The sequence below is a fragment of the Balaenoptera borealis genome (genome assembly GCF_965194805.1).
Source record: "Balaenoptera borealis genome assembly, chromosome: X".
Taxonomy (NCBI): domain Eukaryota; kingdom Metazoa; phylum Chordata; class Mammalia; order Artiodactyla; family Balaenopteridae; genus Balaenoptera; species Balaenoptera borealis.
In genome coordinates this window covers 76,400,367-76,425,724 of record NC_138881.1, presented here as the reverse complement: position 1 = coordinate 76,425,724, position 25,358 = coordinate 76,400,367, and the positions used below count along the sequence as shown (strand labels likewise).

At 35.5% G+C, this 25,358-nt stretch overlaps 1 protein-coding gene, 1 long non-coding RNA gene and 1 pseudogene across 4 annotated transcripts in view; all 3 read left to right on the top strand.

Moving 5' to 3' along the window:
• LOC309620697 (tigger transposable element-derived protein 1-like) overlaps positions 1–25,358 on the top strand; it is a 794,894-nt gene that overhangs the window by 460,672 nt on the left and 308,864 nt on the right. The window lies entirely within an intron of this gene.
• Positions 1–25,358, top strand: part of LOC309620839 — a 415,852-nt gene that overhangs the window by 212,576 nt on the left and 177,918 nt on the right. The gene's annotated exons all lie outside the window — the stretch shown is intronic.
• On the top strand, positions 11,948–22,664 carry LOC309620681 (survival motor neuron protein pseudogene; annotated as a pseudogene). Its single transcript has one exon. The product of its transcript is annotated as a survival motor neuron protein pseudogene (transcript).

Below are 25,358 nucleotides of genomic sequence, written 5' to 3'. Positions count from 1 at the left end.
TTTGGTCTGGTGGATTTTTACCTTGTTCCTTCGTCTGCTGTGTGTTTCTCTGTCTTCTCATTTTGCTTAACATACTGTGTTTGGGGTCTCCTTTTTGCAGGCTGCAGGTTCATAATTCCCATTGTTTTTGGTGTCTTCCCCCAGTGGCTAAGGTTGTTTCAGTGGGTTTTGTAGGCTTCCTGGTGGAGGGGACTCATGCCTGTGTTTTGATGGTTGAGGCTGGGTCTTGTCTTTCTGGTGTGAAGGACCGCATCCGGTAGTGTGTTCTGGGGTTCCTGTGACCTTATTATGATTTTAGGCAGCCTCTCTGCTAATGGGTGGGGTTGTGTCCGTGTCTTGCTAGTTGTTTGGCATAGGGTGTGCAGCACTGTAGCTTGCTCTTCATTGAGTGGAGCTGGTTTTCATCGTTGAGATGCATATCTGTGGGAGAGCTTTCGCTGTTTGATATTACGTGGAGCTGGGATGTCTCTGGTGATCCAATGTCCTGAACTCAGCTCTCCCTCTTCAGAGGCACAGGCCTGACACCTGGCCAGAACACCAGGACCCTGTCAGCCACATGGCTCAGAAGAAAAGTGAGAACAAAGTAAGAAACATAGAAAAAAATAATAAAATAAAAAAGTAATTAAAATAAGAAATTTATTGAAAATTAAAAAAAATAAAAATTAATTTTAAAAAAGGAAAGAAAGAAATAAGAGAGCAACCAAACCAAAAAACAGATCCACCAATGATAACAAGCACTAAAAGCTATACTAAAAAAACCCAAAAAAAACAAAAACAAAAAAACGGACAGACAGAACCCTAGGACAAATGGTAAAAGCTAAGCTATACAGACAAAATCACACAGAGAAGTATACACATACACACTTACAAAAATAGAAAAAAGGAAAAAAATATATATATCTTTATATTAGAAAAAAAAAGGAAGAGAGCAACCAAGTCAATAAACAAATCTACCAATAATAATAAACTCTAAACACTAAACTAAGATAAACATAAAACCAGAAACAAATTAGATGCACAAAGCAAACTCCAAGTCTACAGTTGCTCCCAAAGTTCTCTGCCTCAATTTTGGGATGATTCTTTGTCTATTGTGGTATTCCAGAAATGCAAGGTACATCAAGTTGATTGTGGAGATTTAATCCACTGCTCCTGAAGCTGCTGGGAGAAATTTCCCTTTCTCTTCTTTGTTCACACAGCTCCTGGGGTTCACCTTTGGAACTGGCCCTGCCTCTGCATGTCGGTCTCCTGAGGTCGCCTGTTCTTCACTCAGACAGGATGGGATTAAAGTAGCATCTGATTAGAGGGCCCTGGCTCCCTCAGGTCAGGCGGAGGGAAGGGTATGGAATGCAGGGCGAGCCTGTGGTGGCAGAGGCCTGTGTGACATTTCAACAGCCTGAGGCATGCTGTGTGTTTTCCCATGGAAGCTGTCCCTGGATTATAGGACCCTGGCAGTGGCGGGCTGCACAGGCTCCCTGAAGGGGACATGTGGATAGTGACCTGTGCTTGCACACAGGCTTCTTGTTGGCTGCAACAGCAGCCTTAGCCTTTCATGACCGTCTCTGGTGTCCGCGTTGATAGCTGCAGCTCACACAGTTGTCTGGAACTGAGTTAGGCGGTGCTCTGAATCCCCTCTCCTTGTGTCCCCTGAAACAATGGTCTTTTGCCTCTGAGGCTATTCCAGACATTTTCCCAGACTCCCTCCCAGCTAGCTGTGGTGCACTAGTCCCCTTCAGGTTGTGTTCACAGAGCCAACCCCAGTCCTCTCCCTGGGATCAGATCTCCGAAGCCAGAGCCTCAGCCCCCACCTGTCACAGCAGCTGAACAGACAAGCCTCTCAAGCTGGTGAGTGCTGGTTGGCACTGATCTTCTGTGTGGGAATGTCTCCACTTTGCCCTCTGCACCCCTATTGCTGTGCTCTCCTCAGTGGCTCTGTAGCTTCCCTCCCCCACCCCCCAGTCTCCACCAGTGAAGGGATTTCCTAGTGTGTAGAAACGTTTCCTCCTTCACAGCTCCCTCCCAGAGGTGCAGGTCCCGTCCGTGTTCTTTTGTCTCTGTTTTTTTCTTTTGCCCTACCGAGGTACATGTGGAGTTTCTTGCCTTTTGGGAAGTCTGAGGTCTTCTGCCAGCGTTCAATAGGTGTTCTGTAGGAGTTGTTCCACATGTAGACGTATTTCTAATGTATTTGTGGGGAGGAAGGTGATCACCACGTCTTACTCCTCCACCATCTTGAAGGTCTCTCTCTTTAATCCATTTTGAGTTTACTTTTGTGTATGGTGAAGCAACCTAAATGTCAATTGACAGATGAATGGATAAAGAAGATGTGGTACATATATGCAATGGGATATTAATAAGCCATTAAAAAGAATGAAATAATGTCATCTTCAGCAACATGGATGGACCTAGAGATTATCATACTTAGTGAAGAAAGTCAGACAGATAAAGTCGAATATCATATGATATTGCTTATATGCAGAATCTAAAAAAGATGATACAAATGAACTTATTTACAAAACAATAACAGACTCACAGACTTAGAAAACAAACTTATGGTTACCAAAGGGGAAAGGTTGGGGGGGACGAGGAGGGATAAATTGGGAGTTTGGGATTGACATGTACACACTACTATATTTAAAATGGATAACAAATAAGGACCTACTGTATAGCACAGGGTACTCTGCTCAATATTATGTAGCAACCCAAATGGGGAAATAATTCAAGAAAGAACAGATACATGTATATTTATAACTGAATCACTTTGCTGTACACCTGAAACTAACACAACATTTTTCATCAAGTATACTCCAATATAAAATAAAAAGTTAAAAAATAAAAGGCTGATAGTAAAGAAAACCTTGACCAGAATTGGAGAGAATAAGCTAATCTCAAGTTTTGGAAGCCTGGACTCTAGGGACATATTTCCCTTAAGGGCATTTTCCAATCCCAAAATAAGTGATGGAAAAGCTAACCAATGTTTGACAGTTTTGTGTGGCTCAGGGGAAAATAATTTGAAGCCCTGAGCCTCTCAAATGTAGAAAAATGTCTAATAAACTCTCTACTATTTCATGTGGGAAAAAAAAGCTACCTTTTTTCCTTTTCCTGCCAGAAGAACAAGGGGATTTTTCTCCAGTCTTCACTGTAAGAATCTGATAGGACACCTGAAACTAACAGAACATTGTTCATCAACTGTACTCCAATATAAAATAAAATTTTTAAAAATGCATTAATAAAAATGATGGAACTTCAAGGAGAAATAGGCAAATCTACTATTATAGTTGGAGAGTGCAACACCCCTTTCTGAGTAATTGATAGATTCAGACGGCAGAATTTCAGTACAGATAAAAATGACAGTAAGAGCACTCACCATCAACATGACCCATTGATATTTATAGAATCTTCCATCCAGCAACAACAGAATACATATTCTTCTCAAATTCAAATCTAACTGTCACCATAGTACATCACAATTTTGGGTATAAATGCACCTTAACAAATTTTAAAAAAATACAAATCATAACAAATATGTTCTGAGAAAAGTGTAATTAGGTTAGAAATTAATAACTGAAACTTGAAAAATCCCAAAATATTAGAAGATTAAGAAACACTCTTTTTTTCTTATTCTTTTTTTAAATTTTTATTGGAGTATAGTTGATTTACAATTTTGTGACACTTTTAAGTAACAGATAATTTAAATATGTCTCAAGAGAAATTAAAAATATTTCAAACTAAATGTAAATGAAAACTGATTTGTCAAAATTTGTGAAGTGATTCCCACTTCCAACATGGCAACATAAGAGTCTGCACAGACTGCTGTCCTACAAAACTAGATTAATGTATTAAGAAAAAAAAACACCCAAATATTTGAGATGAATGTCTTTGAAGTGAATTCCTCAGTAACCAAAAGCTTAATATCAGCCCTTTATATTATAATCAAAAATATTTTTGTCAAGCACTTACATTAGACACAAACATAATTTTTTAAAAGCAATTTTATGTTCACAGAAATACTCCATGGAAATTGCAATTTCCATATACTAATATTTCCCCTACAAGAATTCCTCAGTTGTAGCAATTGATAAACAAACACTGATAAATTATTATTAACTGATGTCCATAGTTTACATTAGGATGTAATATATATATATATATAACCAATGTATAATGTCGTTTCCACCATTTGAGTTTCACTGCACTAAACAACTCCAATGCTCCACTTACTCATCCCTTCTCTCTCTGCCTGAACAAAACCCCACTCATCTTTCTACTGTTTTCATAGATTCGTCTTTTCCAGAATATTTTATATTTGGAGTCATGCACTATGTAGAGTTGTCAGACTTGATTCTTTCAGTTGTGAATATGAATTTAGCATTCTTCCATGTCTTTACATGACTTGATAATGCAATTATTTTTATTGCTGAATAATATTACATCGTATGGATGAAGCACAGTTTGCTTATCCATTCACCTATTGCCATAAATTTTGGATGATTCTAGTTTTTGGCAATTATTAAAACAAAAAAGCTATACACATTTTTGTGCAGGTTTTTGTGTGGATGTAAGTTTTGAACTCTTTCGTGTAAATACCAGGCAACAAGATTGCTGGATCATATGGTAAAATTATGTTTATTTTTGTAAAAATCTGCCATACTGGCTTCCCAAATTGCTGAACTGTTTTGCATTCCCAGTAGCAACAGTTAAGTGTTTCTGCTGTTCCACATCTTCACCAGCATATGGCATTGTCAATATCTTCTATTGTAGCCATTCTAATAGGTGTGTAGTGGTATCACTTTGTTATTTTAATTTGAATTTTTCTAATGAGATATTTTAAGCAGCTTTTTTTCTGCTTTGAATGTTTTTACTATGTTTGATTTGGAGAATATGACAATTTCTGTTTATTTTCTGTGAATTAGTATTTGTATTCTTTACCTATTTTTATTATGGATTATTCCATTTTTGTTCCAATTGTTACTGATTTTTTAAGAAGCTTTATTATTTAAAGCAGTTTAATTTTCACAGAAAATTGAGTGGAAAGTAGAGAGAGTTCCCATATACCCCCCATTCCCAGTCATACATAGCCTCACTCATTATTAACATCCCCCACCTGACTGGTACTCTTGTTAAAAATGATGATCTTACACTGACACATCATTATCACCCAAAATCCATGGTTTACATTAGGATTCACTCTTGATGATGTACATTCTATGGATTTAGACACATTTATAATAGCATATGTCCACCATTATAGTATCATATAGAGAAGTTTCACTGCCCTAAAAATCCTCTGTGCTCTGCAAATTCAGGCGTCCCTTATCCTTAACCCCTGGCAACCACTAATATTTTTACTGTCTCCATAGTTTGTCTTTTCTAGAATGTCATGTAGTTAGAATCATACAGTGTGTAGCCTTTCCAGATTGGCTTCTTTCATTTAGTAATATGCATTTAAGTTTCCTCTCTGTCTTTTTCATGGCTGAATAGCTCATTTCTTTTTAGTGCTGAATAATATTCCATTGTCTAATGTATCATAGTTTCTCCATACATCTAATGAAGGACATCTTGGCTGCTTCCAAGTTTTGACAATAATGATTAAAGCTGCTATAAACAAACATCCATGTGTAGGTTTTTGTGTGGACATAAGTTTGCAAGTTCTTTGGATAAATACCAAGGAGGGTAATAGTTGTATCATATGGTAAGAGCATGTTTAGTTTTTTTAAGAAACTGTCAAACTTTATCCCAAAGTGGCTGTACCATTTTGCATTTCTACCAGTAATGAATGACAATTCCTGTTGCTCACACCCTGACCAGCATTTGGTGCTGACAGTTGTCTTAGTTTGTCCAGGCTGCTATAACTAAATACCATAGAAGGAGTAGCTTGAAACAACAGAACATTATTTCTCACAATTACACAGGTTAGGAAGTCAAAGATCAAGTTACCAGCATGTTCAGGTGAGGGCTTGCTTCCTGGTTCATAGCCAGCAACTTGTTGCTGTTTCCTCACATGGTGGTAGGGGCTAAGGAAATTGATGGGATCTCTTTTGTAAGAGTATGAAGTCCATTTATGACAGCACCACAGTTATGACTTAATCATCTCCCCAAAGCTCCCACCTACTCATACCTTTGAAAAATATCTATATCTATATCATCTATATCTATATCTATATCTATATCTATCTATCTAAATAAACAAATAAATATATAAATAAAACCTTTGAGGTTTGGGATTTCAATACATACATTTTGGGAGAACACAAATATACAGACCATAACATCAGTGTTCTGGATTTCAACCATCCTAATAGGTGTGTTGTGGTATCACATTGTTGTTCTAATTTGCATTTCACTAATGACATATGATTTGGAATATTTAAAATGCTTATTTGTCACCTGTATATCTTTTTTGTAGAGCTGTCTGTTTAGGACTCTTGCCCATTTTTTAATCAGGTTGTTCATGTTCTTATTGTTGAGTTTAAGAATTCTTTGTATATTTTGGGTAACAGTCTTTTATCAGATGTGCTTGTAAATATTTTCTCCCAGTCTGTGCCTAGTTGCTTTTTGGTTTTTTTAAAATAATCTTGACAGTGTCTTTCATCAAGCTGAAGTTTTATATTTTACTGAATTCCAGTTTATCAATTCTTTTTTTTCATGGATAATGTCTTTGGAATTATATAAAAGTCATCACCAAACAAGGCCAAGGTCATCTAGATTTTGTCCTATTATCTTCTAGGAGTTTTATAGTTTTGTGTTCTACATTTAGGTCTGTGATCCTTTTTGAGTTGATTTTTGTGAAGAGTGAGTGAAGAATGTAAGGTCTATGTCTACATTTTTTTTTTTTTTTTTTTGGCAAGTGAACATCCAGTTGTTCTTAAAGCTTAAGTGAGTCTCTTGTAGGCAGCATATAGTTGGGTCTTGTTTATTTTTATCCATTTAGCTACTCTATACTAGAATTTAGTCTATATATAAAAGTATATAATAATTACATATAAAATAATTATTGATAGGTAAGAATTTACTAATGCCATCTTAGTTGTTTTCTGGCTATTTTGTAAATTCCTTGCTTCCTTCTTCCTCTCCTATTGTCTTCCTTTGTGAATAAATAATTTTCCAAAGTGGTATGCTTTGATTTTGTTGCTTTTGTCTTTTGTGTATATACTGTAGGTTTTTGTTTATAGTTCCCTTGAGACTTACATAGACTATTATAGTCTGCTTTAAGCTAATGATAACTTAACTGCTATCACATACAAAATCTCTACCCTTTACTCCTTTTGTTCCTTTGGTGGTATCATGATTCCCTGATTCTTCATAAATCCTGTATACTTGCATAGGTACCTACACATTTGAAGAAGCAGTAACCTGTTCCAGATTTTATGTCCTGACTTTTGTCAATAAAAAGCCTTTACCTGCATGTGGTGGCATGCTGGAGTATGCTGTAAACCTGGGTTTGGTAGTGTAAGATGCCAAGTGCAGAGTCATTTGGTGGATCCAAGTCCAGAGGAGATGTTTTATGGGTCAGGTCACTGCAGTCCACAACATTGACAATTTCATGATCCTTGGAAAGAACTACATGGGATTTGCAGTGGCTGCAAGGACTGTTGGGATCCTCAACTGCATCTCCAGATACAACAGCTAAGAATTAGTTCAGGCAGTGGTATTGGCTGAAACTACGGGTGTGCACATACCTGGCTATAGGTGGAAGCTGCGGTTGCCTGTGTGGTGGCAGAAGCCGGCTGCAGACAAAATGTAGTGGCAAGGGCATTGGAAAATAGCAGGGGCTGGGGCCAACTGAAGGCACACTAGAAGCCCAGGCTGTTGTCATGCACTTGTGTGGTTGCAAGGGCTAGTGGCAGGAACACTCGTGATAGTTGAGATTAGTGATGGGGGTCAGGTCTATGGCATGCAGGTACACAGGTGCAGGGGCTAACCACAAGTGCAAGCATAGCAGTAAGGTCAGCTGAGGGGGTCTAGTCTGGAGTCTTGCACGTGCACAGTGACAGAGGCTGGAGCTGGCTGCCAGTGTGGGTCCTGGCCTGTGGCAAGAGGGATGAGGGAAAGTGGTGAGGACTTGGGCAGCTGGTGTCTGAAAACATGAAAACATTTGAAGGAAAACTTCAGCATAGTGGTCTGTGGTGGCTGTGCTGGCCATTGGTTTCTTGTATGGTAAAATCTGCTGGGATTCTCTACAGGGCAGCCTGTGGGGTCCATAATGAGGTCTTCAGTGATGAGTTCTGGAGGGGTCTACAGCATCTGCAAGTGTTGTTGAGGTCCTCAGCCACTGAGTGGCCAATTCTGATAGCCCCTGCCCTTCTTGTTTGTTCCTTATCATTTCTAGATGTCTCAGTTTTGCTGGTCTCTGTACCAGGTAAAACAAAATGAGTCCTTCTTGCAGTGCCCCAAAAAGCCAGGAAAGTTGGTCATTCATCCCATTCTCCTTTTCCCAGTGAGGGAAACTCTTTTGGGCTGGGTAGTTCCCTCTTGGTGCTGAACAGTGATAGCCTGGGGATGGAATGATGCAGGAAAAATAGTACTCCTCTTTCTACTCCTTTTGTAAGGTTATTATCAGTGTTTTTGGGGGGTTTTTTTTGTTTTGTTTTTGTTTTTTCTACTACATTGCTAAAGATTCCTAGGTGAACTGCTGAGCTCTCCCAGAGCATTTTTGTTCATGGATAGCTGTCTAATTGTTAATCTTTATGGGAGAATGAAAGCTGGGATCTCCTACTCTGCTATCTGGTGATGTCACTTCACTCCTCATTTATTTATTTATTCAATCATTTATATGACTATAGACTCATGGATATTTATTTTGTACCCTTGGTTATAATCTCACACTATACTTTCCTAAAAGTATTCCAGCTTTGACCATTGGCAAATGTTTTGATTGCCTTCTATGTGCATTTGGCAGATTTCAACATTATGGATTCTTTTTATCTACGTATCTATCTATGTATGTATCTATCTATGTATCTGTCTATCTACCTACCTATTCTTTTTTTTTTTCTTTTTAATCTTGAGTGCTTTCTTATTTTCTAGTACTAAAGATGCTCCAGGCTCATCTCATATATTACCTGCTTCAGTCCTAGAATCACCAGTTTCACCAAGAAGTCCTTGTTCCTTTTATTGGAGAATGGTATTAGAAGCCAAAATTTGGATGCTAACTTTTCTCCTTGCTACAGGAGGGTTCTCATTTCCAGGCCCTCTCAGGTGATATATAAAACAAATAAATATATGTATATAATAACTTGTGTATATACACATATCTCAATCGCTATATCTGTCTATCTTTATCTGTATCAGTATTAAGCTACACATGTGTTCATACTGATGTATCCAACTCAAATTCATTATCACAATCATTATTCTAGGCTGCTCCACTTATTCATCTGCAACTTCCCACTCCACAATACATGGATGGTGGATTTTATTTATTTATGTATTCATGGCTGTGTTGGGTCTTTCTTTTCTGTACGAGGGCTTTCTCCAGTTGCGGCAAGCAGGGGCCACTTCTCATGGCGGTGCGCGGGCCTCTCACTATCGCGGCCTCTCCTGTTGCGGAGCACGGGCTCCAGACGCGCAGGCTCAGTAATTGTGGCTCACGGGCCTAGTTGCTCCGCGGCATGTGGGATCCTCCCAGGCCAGGGCTCGAACCCGTGTCCCCTGCATTGGCAGGCAGATTCCCAACCACTGCGCCACCAGGGAAGCCCTGGATGGTGGATTTTAAATTGTTAACCTCAACATCATGGGAAAAATATTTTTTCAACTAAAGTGCTTATGTGCGCTTCTGTTTGTCTTCAGTCTTACAGATTCCACTAATTTTCAGAATGACTTGAGTTAGTACCTTTTCCTTCCAAACATTTCAGTAATTTCACATATCTGTAGTAAAGTTAGATAGCTATACTACATTCTATAATGCTGTGATTCTCAAAACTCCTAAGTAATTTTTTATAATTTGGATACATTGTCATTCTTTGTGCTATAAATTTTTATGTGTTTAAAAAAATTATATTGTCAAATATCCACCATTAAAGCTTCATGCAGAATGCTTTTACTGCCTAAAATTACCCCTCTGCTTCCCCTCTTCAACCTTTCCTCCATCTGAACCCCATGCAACTAATGATTTTATCGACATTATAGTTTTGCCTTTTTCCAGAGTATTTTATAATTGAAATCTAGCAGTATGTAGAATATTCAGACTGATTTTTTTCACTTAGCAATATGTATTTGCAACTCATCCATGTATTTTCAGTGCTTAATGGCTCATTTGTTTTTACCACTGAATGACATTCCATTGTATCCATGAATCACAGTTTATCCACTGATATATTAAAGGACATCTTGGAGGCTTTTGGTTCCAGCAATTATGTACTGTGTATAAACATATGCATAAAGCTGCTATAAACATCAATATAATTTTTTTGTATGGGCATACATTTTTAAATCAATTGGGTAAATATCTAGAAATGCAAGTGCTGGATTATATGGTGTATTAGGGTTCTCCAGAGAAACAGAATCAATTGGAATTGTTTCTGTTTCTCAGGAGAACCCTAATCTATTAAAAAATAGATTATATATAATATACTCATCATTAAATATATATTATATATAATATACATAACTGTTACATATATATTTATTTATTATAAGAAATTGGTTAATGTGATTATAGAGTCTGAGAATTCCAAACTCAATAAAGCCAATGGGGTAGTGCCAGTCCTAATCCAGAGACCTGAGAACCAGGAGAGCCAATGGTGTATGTTTCAGTGTGGGTCTGAATCCAAAGGTAGAGGAAGACTGATGTCCCAACTCAAAGATAATCAGTTACTATAAACAGCAAAAAGAAACCAGGCTACGCCTGCAACACATCACTTGGAAATCTCATCAGCTAAATATCCAAGTTCATCGCTTACAAATCTTACCACACAGTTGTAGGACACAATTAAGTTAAGCATTCTGCCACTATGTAAAAAGAGCTACCTTACCTCCAGTTTCTAAAACATTTTTATTTATGTCTGATACCTCACCAGCAGTGCCTTTAACATTCATATTTATGCATCATTCTGTTATGATAATATATGTATTCTCTAAGATGATATATATGTCCTCTTCTATGTTTCTCACTTCCTTCTCAGCCCTCACCAGCAACATTTTTAATATACAAATTTCTACCAACATTATATTTAAGGCAAGGTGGGATTTTTATATCAAGCACTTCAAAATTCTTCCAGACCCTGGAAATATCCAATTCCTGAGCCACTTCCATAATTTCAGTTATTTGTTAGAGTAGCACCCCAATTTCAGGTACCAACATCTGTGTTATTTTCCTGTGGCTGCTGTATCAAATTACCAAAAACTTGCTGTCTAAAAACAAGAAAAATTAGTTTTCTTGTAGTTCTGGAAGCCAGAAATCAAAAATCAGGATCACTGGACTTAATTCAAAGTGTCATCAGGGGAGAATATTCCTTACTTCTCCCAGTCAAACAATTAAGAAGTCAAAAATTTATTTATAACTATTATAAACTACTGGGAAAATGAGTTTTTAAGAATAGCCTATAAAACTTTGATTCCAAAGAAAAATAATGGGTAAGGAGAGCTAATTACCTTATTTTTTGTGGCTAGTTATATAAACATAAAATTTACCATTTTAACCATTCTTTTTTTTTTTTTTTTAATTAATTAATTTATTTATTTATGGCTGTGTTGGGTCTTCGTTTCTGTGTGAGGGCTTTCTCCAGTTGCGGCAAGCGGGAGCCACTCTTCATCACGGTGCGCGGGCCTCTCACTATCGCGGCCTCTCCTGTTGGGGAGCACAGGCTCCAGACGCGCAGGCTCAGTAATTGTGGCTCACGGGCCCAGCTGCTCTGCGGCATGTGGGATCTTCCCAGACCAGGGCTCGAACCCGTGTCCCCTGCATTGGCAGGCAGATTCTCAACCACTGCGCCACCAGGGAAGCCCCAACCATTCTTAACTATACATTTTAGTGGCATTATGTATATTCACATTGTTGTGCAAGAAATACCACCATCCATTTTCAGAACTTTTTCTTCTTCCCAAACTGTGACTAATTCTGTTTCCATGAAACAATTCCCCATTCCCCACCTCCCAGTGCCTGTTAGCCACTGTTCTCCTTTCTGTCTCCATGAATTAACTAATCTAGGTAACTTAGTAATTGAAATCATACAGTATCTGTCCTTTTATGACTGGCATATTTTACTCACCATAATGTCTTCAAGGTTCATCCATGTTGCAGCATGTGTCAGAATTTTCTTCCTTTTTAAGACTGAATAATATTCCATTGTATGTATATGCCACATTTTGTTTATCCACTCATCTGTTAATGGACATTTAGGTTATTTCCACCTTTTAGCTATTGTGAGTAATGTTGCTATAAACAATAGTGTACAAATTTCTGTTTGCATCTTTAGTTTCAATTCTTTTGAGTATAAACTCAGAAGTAGAATTTCTGGATCATATTGTAATTTTATGCATAAATTTTTAAATAATGGATTACCTTATTGAAAGTTATATTGTATTTGCTTGTTATGAAACTTCAACAAAAATATTTAGAATTTACTGAAATATAAATACTCAATGTGATAGAATAGACATAAATGGAAACTGGAATTTTATTTGATAAAGAAGCCCTTCAAATCAGTGGGGAAAATTTAGTCAATACATGGTGTCAAAACATAAATTCTATTTAGAACAAAGAAGGATCCCTATTTCATCATTCACATCAAAGTAAATGCCAGATTAAGTAAATATTTAAATAAAATATTTGACACCTTTCGATTACTTGACAAAAACCTACAAGTGAATTTCTGGATAACCTTGTAGAGAATGCCCTTCTAGGAATATGAGATGCACATTATCAATGTTCACTAATATCTGATTATAATCTTCTTTTGGCTACACAGTAGGGTTTCACTTCCCTTATATTTTGAATTTAGGAGTGACCTTGGGAATTATTTCAACTAGAATATGTGGGTGATGATAGCAATTAAAAGGCTTATTTGATTTTCAATATATTAAGAATTGGAGAGAAGATTCTTTGTTTCTGCCATGTGTCTAGTGGTTGGATTTTCCCTGCTGTGGTTCACTCTTTACTGTGTCTCTGTGTACTTATGTGAATATAGCTGTAACATTTATTCTTAGATGTGGGTTTGGTTTGTCTAAAGAAAAGTGCATTATAAATTTTGATGGAAATAACCAACTAGCCCTCTATAAAAACTGCATCAATAAATCTGATAGATAAATTAAAAAGCACGTTAAAATAGGAAAGTAAAGCATAATTTCAAATTACTCATTAGTCAAATAAACACAATAGAAATTTTAAATTAATTTAAAATAAATGATAATTAAAATAATATATATCAAAATTTGTGAATTGTAACTAAAAAATATGCCAAGGTATAATGTATAGACTAATGCTTGTACTAGAAAATAAGAAATTAAGCATACAACTCATGACAATAGAAACAGAACAACAGCAAAACTCAAGGAAAATGGAGTAAAGTATATAAAAACAATTAGAGAAAAAATAAAGAAAAATGAAATAAAAATAAGAAGGTAAAAAAAGACCCTAAACTGATGCTTTGAACAGACTAACAAAATATAAAATTTAAAAAACAAACAAAACACCAGGAGGTCGTGGCAAAGGCATCCCAGAGCAGGAGGACCCAATGTTATTCCAGTGCAGCAAAGGACAGAGTGATGATTCTGACATTTGGGATGATACAGCAGTGATAAAAGCTTATGATAAAACCATGGCTCCATTTAAGCACACTTTAAAGAATGGTGATATTTCTGAATCTTCAGATAAACCAAAAGGCACACCTAAAAGAAAACCTGGTTAGGCGAATAAAAGCCAAAATAAGAATACCACAACTCTCTTGAAGCAGTGGAAAGTAGGTGACAAACGTTCTGCTGTTTTGTCAGAAGACAGCTGCGTTCACACAACTAACATTGCTTCAGTTGATTTTAAGAGAGAAACTTGTATTGTGGTTTACACTAGATATGGAACTAGGGAGGAGCAAAATCTATCTGATTTACTTTCCCCAACCTCTGAAGTAGCTAATAATATAGAACAGAATATGCAAGAGACTGAAAATGAAAGTCAAATTTTGACATATGAAAGTGAGAACTCCTCCAGGTCTGCTGGAAATAAACCAAATAATATCAAGTCAAAAGCTGTTCCATGAAAGTCTTCTCTCTCTCCACCTCATTCTCCCATGACAGCATCAAGACGTGGCCCAGGAAAGCAAATCAACCACCATCACCACCACCACACTTCCTATCATGCTGGCTGCCTCCATTTCCTTCTGGGCCACCAATAATTCCTCCATCACTTCTCATATGTCCAGATTCTCCTGATGATGCTGATGCTTTGGGAAATAAGCTAATCTCCTGATACATGACTGAATATCATACTGGTTACTCTATGGGTTTCACACAAAATCAGAAAGAAATAAGGTGCTCACATTTTAATTAAGGAGTAATTCATAGAGTGTTCTTTAATGGATGCAGCTCTCTCCCAAGAAGAATGGTATTTTTATGTGCCTTGGTCCATGTGAACAAAAGTTTCATTATTTTCATCATAAACACTTGGTTGGGTGGCACAATCATCTGCATTTGCCCTTATTGCATGTTACTCATGCTAAATAATCAACCAGGTATTTTTAGGTATTAATCAGTTTGAATAACTGAACAATGAAAATGTGAGTTATTAAAAGAAAATCAAGGACACATATAGTTCAGAAAAGTCAATCTGTCAGGCTTGTGTAACTTTCTTAGTATGTTAAAATTTTTATTAATGTACTTAAAAATAAATAATAAATCTTTAAGTAAAACCACCTTTCATCAAAATCATTAAGAAAAAAATAAAAGGAAAAACAGTATGAAAAATATAAAAGAAGCAGGGGAATGGCCAAGATGGCAGAACAGGAAGACCCTGAGCTCACCTCCTCCCATAGGCACACCAAAATTGCAACTATTAACTGAGAAACTGTCTATGAGAACAACCTAAGCACTAGCAGAAAATATTTTTGACAGCTAAAGATAAAAAGAAGAAACCACAATGAGACAAGTAAGAGGGACAGAGACATAGAAGAGTCATGACACACACCAAGTTAGGCAACCCACAAATGGGAGGATAATCACAATTGCAGAAGTTCTTCCCAAGAACTGAGGGGTCCAAGACACACATTGTGCTCCCCAGCCCAGTGGTCTTGCATCAGAAAGATGAGCTTCCAGAACATCTGGCTTTGAAGGCCAGCAGGTCTTACATATGGGAAAGCCTAAGAGCTGTAGGAAACAGACTCCACTCTTAAAAGGAATGTGCAAAATCTCACATGCTCCAAGTCACAGTGCAAAGGCAGTAGTTTGACAAATCCTGGGTCAGACACACTTGTTGATCTTGAAGAGCCTTCTGGAGATGCAAGAGGCAATTGGTAAACTACTGGGGGATGAAGATGCTGCCAGTAGCCATTTTGGGGAACTCATTCTACTGTGAGGGCACTGGTGCTGGCAAGCAACAATTTGAAGTCCTCACTCTAGCCAATTAGTGCCAGGGGCTTACCAACCCACCAGCCACAGAGATCTCTGGGTCCCACAGTTAGCCACACAGGGACCCAGCCCCACCCACCAGCCAACTGGCACCAGCCCTAGGACCACGCAGGATGTAGGCAGCCAAGCAAGACACAGACCTGCCTACCAGTGGACCAGCAACCACCAAACAAGGCAGGGCCTGATAGCCAAAAATGTCAGGGATCATACTGGCATACTAGTAAAACCACAGTCAACCCAACCACAAAAGGAGGTCCCATGCAGCCCACATAGAAGCCCCCGCTCCCAAGAGCATTAAGCTCTGGTGACCACAGCAGAATGGGCTTCTGGGACCCATAATGTGTCTTCTACTTAAGGCCACTTCTTCAAGATTAGGAAAGGTAACAGACCTATAAAATACATAAAAATAACACAGAGAATTAGGCAAAATGATAAGACAGAGTAATGTATTCCAAACGAAAGATCAAGAAAAATCCTCCAAAAAAAAAAATTAAGTGGATATAAGCAATCTAAAATGTTCAAGGTAATGATTATAAAGATGTTCAATAAAATAGGGATAAAAATGAATAAACACAGTAAGAATTTAAAAAAGAGATAAAAAATAGAGAAAAGAACCAAACAGAGCTGAAACATATGAAAACTGAAATAAAAATGCACTAGAAGAAATCAACAATAGATTAGAGCATATAGAGGAACAGATCTTCAAATTGAAAGATGGAGTAGTGGAAATCACCCAAGCTGAGCAGAGATATAACTTCAACAAATTATATCAATGTTAGCAATAACATTAACTCCATTTGTAATGTGGTATTAATCTTTGATCAGTTTAATTGGATAGATTAGATTTTAATGTATATTCAGATTTTGTGTATAGAATTGGTAAACCTCCTGGGGATGGAGAATTTAGAAGTGAAATTAGGTTATTGATTGAGTTTTGCCATTATGAGAGCTTATAGTCTTATCAATTGAATGGATAAGCACTTTATCTTTTTCTATGTTTTTCCCCCCCTATATTCTAGAAATAGGAAAATTGGAATAATTTGCTCCTTGAGGCTTAAATACTGTTTGGCCCATAAAGCCATTTTGCTGTAGTACATTTTGTGGGGCAAATATTTTTGACAATTTATTATGTTCTTTTAGGATTATTGGATTCTTATTATTTTCTTATTGAATTACTTTCAGTAATTCATTTTTATATTATTTAAAATACAATTCAAAATTTTCAACAGAAAATGTGTTCATAGCATTGTTATACATTTTAACTCTTCCCCTATGTTTTTCATCATTCTGATGCAATACATTTATGTTTTAGTTCGTTTTTATTTTGTTTTATTTTATTTTATTTTGGTTTTGTTTTCCCCAAAATATTTCTCAATTACTTTCATCAAGTCCAGAATATCTGAATCATTTTTGCACTCTATTTCATTGTGTCCCTTTAATATTTTTCATTCCTCTAAATCTTGTGATTATTTTTCCTTATGAAGAAAAGTAATTTTACAAACATGAAGATAATTATTGACTGCATTAATCAATTTAATTAAGCTCATGTTATTGTCCCTATTATCCCTAAAACCTTTTACAGTGGAAAGTATAATGTTAAATAGAACTCATTCAAGTTTAGGCTCAACCAAATGTGGAGCTCTCAGGTATATGAATTGGCATGATTCTGTAGAAGAATAAAGACTTTTACTGATTTTTATCAATCAATCAATCAATCAATGCAATATAATAGAGCATTTTGCTATACAAACACCATTTTGATTTTATTTTACAAATGTATGTATTTTAAGGAAACAAAATTATAAAGAGATTCTGTTAAACTATCTAAATGTTAGATAATTCTTCATTTGATGAACATTTACGATAAGCATAGTTAAACCAAGTGGACAGTAGAAATTGAAATTCGTTAGAAGAATGATACTTTAAGTCAGTATCACTTAAAAATCTAGGAAATAAAATAGTAAGTTTTGGTAAAATTCATTATACTTGACCAAAGCAGTTTATCTTAGAGGTTTCAAAACTAAAACACTTTCAGATACAAATCATTTTAAGGAAAAATGTACCTAGAGTAATACATAAAATTAACACTGTATAAGATAAAATTTTACAGTGGTTGGTTTCTCTATGATTAATTTAGAAAGAAAATATATAGGCAATTTGCCCTTTATAGCAACAAATATAAATTTACATATTTAAATTTTCTTTATGAAATTGACATGTGTGCATTACATACAACCATGAAAAATACAATTAAGGCTTTAGAAAGAGAATGTTTAAGAAAAGCAGCCTAATAACTTAAATGTGAATTTTAAACTTATTTATTTTAACAATCAAATATAAATTTGCATTTATGCATTTCAGATTTCATGCCAGTTTCTAGATATGTAGCACCTAAATAACCCTTTCCCATTTAAAATTCTTGCAAAATACATATTCTTGGTCTTCAATTAATTTATTTGCTTTTGTCTTCTCTTTGATTTGGTAGCATACAGCTTATAAAAATTATTTCAGCTATAGCAACTGTCATGAAGAATCTCAGAAAAGTTACAATTTTAGAATAACATATTACTTAAATACATATTTAATTAATTCCCTATTGATCATTATATTATAGTTAGGTTACATTTTACTTAAAGTTGCTGCACAGATAATGAAACACTAAGTGTCTGAGTAATTTGAGCATATAACTGCATTGATTTCACTTTTTAGCTACTATTATTCTGAGGATAAAATGATTTTATGAGTAAAACAAACCAAACCAGCTCAACAACTATGCATCCTTTATTTTAGTTCTAAAACTAAACCAAGTGGAAGTTTATCCAATTATTTGACTTACTTTTGAAAAAATTCTCTAAAGATATAAGGTTGTATTTAGAAAGATTGAAACCTATTATTATATAAATGTTTAGGTTTGTTTTCCAAAGGAAATATTAAGATACTGCTATCAATACTATTTTTAATATGATGCTTTGATTTCCTGTGTTTTACCTATTTAGGTTTTTCTTAATTTCCTACCCTAAATTATGTACCTCTTATTCTTTCTCATATTATTTTATTCTTACTCACTTGAGGTTAATTATAACATACTATAAATCAGAAGTGCATTTATTGGTTTACTTTAGTAACTGTCTTCCTAGTAGACTGAAAAATCTATGAGATGAAGGGATATCCTAATATGACATAATGGAAAGAGTCTGGGCTCTAGAGCAAGGCTACCTGTTTTTTAATCCTAGCTGTATCATTTGTTAGACATGCAAATGTAAATATGTTATTTAACTTCTCTGTGCCTCAATTATTCATGTGTAAAACAAAGATATAGTACATCTTCCTCAAAGTGTTGTGAGAATTTAATGATTATATTTAGTGCATAGAAAATTGCCTGACACAGTGTAAGAACTATGTAAGTGTTAATTATTGCTGCTATAGTTTTAACTATTTTGTCAATGACTAGCAGAGTGTTTGGCAAATAGCAAGCATAGAGTGAAAATTTATTGAATGAATGAATAAACAAACAAACAAACAAATTTTATCTATTCAGCACCTATCACCCTATATCTGTGATGGTGCTTTGCTAAAAGATGAAAGCAGGTAAAAAAGATGTATGAGTAGGCAGTTATAATATAAAATTACAAGAATAACAATAAAAGATCTATTATATATCAGAGGAGATATTATCTCTACATAGAAAGACAGGGATGGTCTCTGGAAGAATATAATAGGAGTAAAGTAGATTAAGAACCAGGCTAATACTGAGAGAACCTGGTTTCTATTAAGCATTCAATCACTTTCTCTTTGGAAATTTGGCAATATCACTAGATCCATTAGTCTTTAGTTTTCTGTTTAAAAAATAGAATTTTGACTGCCCTACCTATTTGGGGGAGGGGAGACACTGACAAGAGGAAATACTTGCTGAAAGTCAATATAAACTATAAAGTACTATGTAAGCATAAGGTTTCCTTTTTGGTGGTATAAATGTTTATAATGCAAGAAAGCATCTCAGTTGGCTGAACATGCACTACTCTTTCCTTTTAACCTGTTTTAAAACCACTTCAAAAATGATAATAACAAGTGTATTATTATTTCTGTCTAGTTGTTATTTTTTCTCTCTTTACTTCATTCATTCTTTAGCTTCTTTTGAACTTGTCTATTAAAATTCTAACTCATATAAATTATAAAAGTGACTTTTACCTTTGTATTCCAAAGTCTAAAAGAAGAAGAAGAAGACAAAAACTTAAGTTTGTATATAGGTAGCTATAAAGTAGAATGCTTTCCAGGTGTGTTAACAACAGTCTAATTATTTTATAACCATATAAAAATAAAATAATTTGAATTATTTTATTCAAATCTGTAGGGATGCATTTTTGAGGTGCTTTCCAACCAGTAAATATTTAGTTCCAAATAAAGCAAATAAATGTGAAGTTATAATTAAGATAATTTCAAGTCTCCAAAACTCTCAGATAATCAAATCCTTCTATTCTGTTGATCTAATAGTTGACACTATTTACCTCTCAAGTAAATGGTTTCATATGGCTATAATGAAAAATAATCCCACATTTCTCAAAACATTTTTTTCCCAGTACCAAGTATTCAGAGATACATTTAGGGTCTGTGTATGTCAGCTGAGTCTAGCAATGAAAAAATCAGTGGCTAACAATCCACCTAAGGGTAATTTTTCTCCCTAACCGCAAGTTTGGCACTGAAATATAATCAACCATTTGCTCTCCTTCTTGTGTGTGTCTGTTTTTATTTGTTTGTTTGCTTGTCTTGGTGAGTTCGCATCCTTTCTATTATAAATCACTATATTTGGACTAATGCTGTACTATTTGATATGCATTTTAACATTTTCAGAGTACTTTAGAATACCCTAATATGTGGTTCCATATATTTCACAAAATGTTGCTCATTATTCTTCTATATATTAATATAATTCTTCTCTCTATTAAGAAACTTCATAACTTTCTTAATTCTGCTTAGACAGAAAACATTTTAAAATAGAAGCCTCTATATATTTAGATTTTGATTCAAATCAAAAGCTGATTTAGGGACATCCAGTTTCTGGTTCAATGCATATGAAGCTTAGAAGTTGTCATTCTGTTTTAACAACAAATAAACAGCTGAAAAATCAATAACTCTTCTTGGATCCACCAGAAATGAGAGAACCCAGGACAAACTGCTGCTTCCAAAATTGGAGAGACAGAAAGGCAAATACAGAAAATCACAACTTACTGATGTAGTAACCCATGACCAGAAACCTCCTTGGGAATGAGTCGGGGTGGAAAAACTTAAATTGTAATTGATGAATAGCTAGAGACCTAGTGTGGACAAGTCGGAGACTTAAAACTCCAGGGAGACTCACTTAGAGGTGTGCCCTCACATTTATGTAAGTTTTACTTCCAAGAGCTAGACCAGGATCTCACAGTGAATATATGTAATATAATATAATATAATATAATATAATATAATATAATATAATATAATATAATATAATATAATATATTCATTATTATAATATAATTAATATAACATAATATATAAAATGAATGATACAAGTGATACAAGAAGAGGAAGGAAATGTGATATTTTTGGTTATTATAAGGTACTTGCACCACTCCTGAAGTAGAATAGTGTTATTTAAATGAGACCCTAGATTATTTCTCAATGCATATTGCAAACTCTAGGGTAACCACTAAAATGCATTAACAAAAAGAAAAAAGAAATATAACTAATATGTTAACAAAGGAAAAAATCGGGAATCATATAAAATGTTTGATTAAAACCACAAAAGTAGGAAAAAGTGGAAGACAAAAATGAAGGACCAAAAACAAAGGCAATGAGTAGAAAATCGTAACAAATATGGTAGATATTAATCCAGTTATATCAATAAACAATTTACATGTCAATGGTCTCAATATACTAATTAAAAGACAGAGATTATCACAGTGGATCATAAAACAAGACCCAGCCCATCCAAAACCCATTTGAAATATAAAATATTAGATTTTATATATGTATATGCATGGAGAAAGATATACCATGCTATCATTAATCAAAAGAAAATAGAGTTGATATATTCATTTTAGACACAATAGAATTCAGAGAAAGGAAAGTTATCCAGGATAAAAAGTGGGGCATTGCACAATGATAAACAAACATATCAATTATCCATGAAGACATAATCAACCTTAACATGCATTGCCTAACAACAGAGTGTCAAGATACATGAAGAAAAAAAAAGAAATATAAAGGGAAATAGATAAATCTTCTATTAGAGGTGGAAACTTCAATACCTTTCTCTGAGAAATCGACAGGTCCAGCAAGCAGAAAACAAGTTAAGGACACAATTGCATTTAGGAGCACCATAAACAACTGGATATAATTAACATCAACTACTTCATCCAACAACAGCAGAATACAAATTCTTCTCAAGGTCACATGGTATATTCACTATAAGTAGACCACATTCTTGGCCATAAAGCACTCCTTAAAAAATATACATTATTAGAAAATAGATATTGTACAAGGAATGCTCTCAGACAACAATGGAATTAAACTAGAAGTAAATATCAGAAAGAAGTTAAAAAATCCCAAAATACTTAGGGATTAAACACAGGTTTCTAAATAACACATAGATCAAAGAAGAAATATCAACAGAAATTTTAAAATTATTGAACCAATTGAAAATAAAAATAAAGCTAATAAAAAAATTGTAGCATGCATAAAAAACAGTGCTTAGAGGGAAATTTCATTGTGCATGAAATTTATATGCATGTACACTCAATATGTATATGTATGTAGCACTGAATGAATACATAGAATCAATAATCTAAGCTTCCACAATAGGAAACTAGAGAAAAAAAACAAATTAATTTTAAAGTAAGCAGAAATAAAGAAATTAAAATTAGAGAAGATATCAATGAAATTAAAAACACAGAATCAATAGAAAGAGTCAACCAAATCAAAAGCTATTTCTTTGAAAAAAAATTTTAAAAAGCCTCTATCTTAGGCTACCAAGAACAAAATGGAGAAGTGACAAATAATTAATATCACAAATAAAAGAGAAAACATCACTAAGACTGAATGAACATTCAAAGAATAATAAATGTTATGAATAATTCAATGCTCACAAATTTTATAATTAAGGTGAAACGAACAAATGTTGAAAGACACGATCTGCCAAAATTCACACAAGAATAGACAATCTGAATAGGCTTATAGCTATTAAAGAAATTGAATCAATATATCATAATCTTACAAAACAGAAGAACCAGACTTAGATGGGTTCACTGGTGTATTCTACTAAACATTTAAGAAAGGAATTATACCAGTTCTCTACAATCTCTTCTGGAAACAGAGGGAATACTTCCTAACTCATTCTTTGAGGACAGTTTTCCTAATATCAAGCAAAGACTTTACAAGAAAAGAAAAAAACTACAGACCAATATTTCTCAAGAACATAGATGCAAAAATTCTCAACAAAATATTAACAAATTGAGTCTGAGGTATGTAAAAAGAATTATCCACTATAATCAAGTGTAAATTATTCTAATTTTCAAGACTGGTTTAACATTCAAATGTCAATTAATGTAATCCATTACATCAACATATTCAAAAGAAAAATCACATAATCACATTAATAGATGCAGAAAAGCATTTAAAAAAAAATCCAACACCCATTAATGATAACAATTCTCAGTAAACTAGAAATTGAGGGGAATTAAGTCACCTTGATAAAAAATATGTAAAGAGGAGACTGGCCAAGATGGCAGAGTAAGAAGACTCTAAGGTCACTTCCTCCTACAGGCACACCAAAATTGCAACTATTTACAAATCAACTATCCATGAGAGCAACCTGAAAACCAGCAGGAAATATATTCTACAGCTAAAGATATAAAGAAGGAACCATAACAAGATGAGTAGGAGGGGCGAATATGTGATATAGTAAAGATCCATACGCCTGGGTAGGCTACACACAAACAAGAGGATAATTACAATTGCAGAGGTTCTCCCCAAGGAGCAAGGGGTCCAAGCACCACATTGGGCTCCCCAGCCCAGGGATCATGAACCAGAAAGATGAGCTCCCAAAATATTTGACTTTGAAGGTCAAAGGGGCTTACTTTCAGGAGAGCCAGAGGATGGTGGGAAGTAGAGACTCTCCTCTTGAAGGGTGCATACAAAATCTCATATGCTCTGAGATCCAGGGCAGAAGCAGTAATTTATTTATTTTTTTTTAATTTTTATTTTATATTGGAGCATAGTTGATTAACAATATTGTATTAGTTTCAGGTGTACAGCAAAGTGATTTGGTTATACATGTAAATATATCTACTTTTTTTTTCAAATTATTTTCCCATTTAGGTTGTTACAGAATACTGAGCAGAGTTCTCTGTGCTATAGGTCCTTGTTGGTTACCTATTTTAAATGTAGTAGTGTGTACATGTCAATCCCAAACTCCCAATCTACCCCTCCTTCCCACCATTCCCCTCAGTAATTGTGAATTCGTTCTCTAAGTCTCTGTGAGTCTGTTTCTGTTTTGTAAATAAGTTCATTCGTATCATTTTTTTTAGAGTCTGCATATAAGTGATATCATATGACATTTGTCTTTCTCTATCTGACTTACTTACCATAGTATGATAATCTCCAGGAGGCACATGAAAAGATGAACAACATCGCTAATTATTAGAGAAATGCAAATCAAAACTACAATGATATATCACCTCACACCAGTCAGAAGGGCCACCATCAAAAAGTCTACAAACAATAAATGCTGGAGAGGGTGTGGAGAGCAGGGAACACTCGTACACTGTTGGTGGGACTGTAAATTGGAACAGCCACTATGGAGAACAGTATGAAGGTTTCTTAATAAAATGAAAATAGAGCCACCTACATATGATCCAGCAATCCCACTCCTGGACAAATATCCAGAGAAAAACATGGTTCAAAAGGATACATGCACCCCAATGTTCATTGCAGTTCTGTTTACAATAGCCAAAACATGGACGCAACTTAAATGTCCATTGACAGATGAATGGATAAAGAAGTTTTGGTACAAATAGACAATGGAATATTACTCAGCCATTAAAAAAGAATGAAATAATGCCACTTGCAGAAGCAGTAATTTAAAAGGACTCTGGAGAGTTGAGAAAGATGGTGGAAGAGTAAGACGCAGAGATCACCTTCCTCCCCAAGATACATCAGAAATACATCTACACGTGGAACTGCTCCTATAGAATACCCACTGAACGCTGGCAGAAGACCTCAGACCTCCCAAAAGGCAAGAAAATCCCCACGTACCTGGGTAGGGCAAAAGAAAAAAGAAACAACAGAGACAAAAGAATAGGGACGGGGCCTGCACCAGTGGGAGGGAGCTGTGAAGGAGGAAAGGTTTCCACACACTAGGAAGCCCCTTCACGGGCAGAGACTGCGGGTGGCGGAGGGGGGAAGCTTCGGAGCCACGGAGGAGAGCACAGCAACAGGGGTGAGGAGGGCAAAGCAGAGAGATTCCGGCACAGAGGATCGGCGTGGCGCCGACCAGCACTCACCAGCCCAAGAGGTTTGTCTGCTCACCCGCCGGGGCAGGCGGGGGCTGGGAGCTGAGGCTCGGGCTTTGGTAGGATTGCAGGGAGAGGACTGGGATTGGCGGCGTGAACACAGCCTGAAGGGGTTAGTGCACCACGGCTAGCTGGGAGGGAGTCAAGGAAAAAGTCTAGACCTGCCAAAGAGGCAAGAGACTTTTTCTTCCCTCTTTGTTTCCTGGTGCACGAGGAGAGAGGATTAAGAGTGCTGCTTAAAGGAGCTCCAGAGATGGGCGC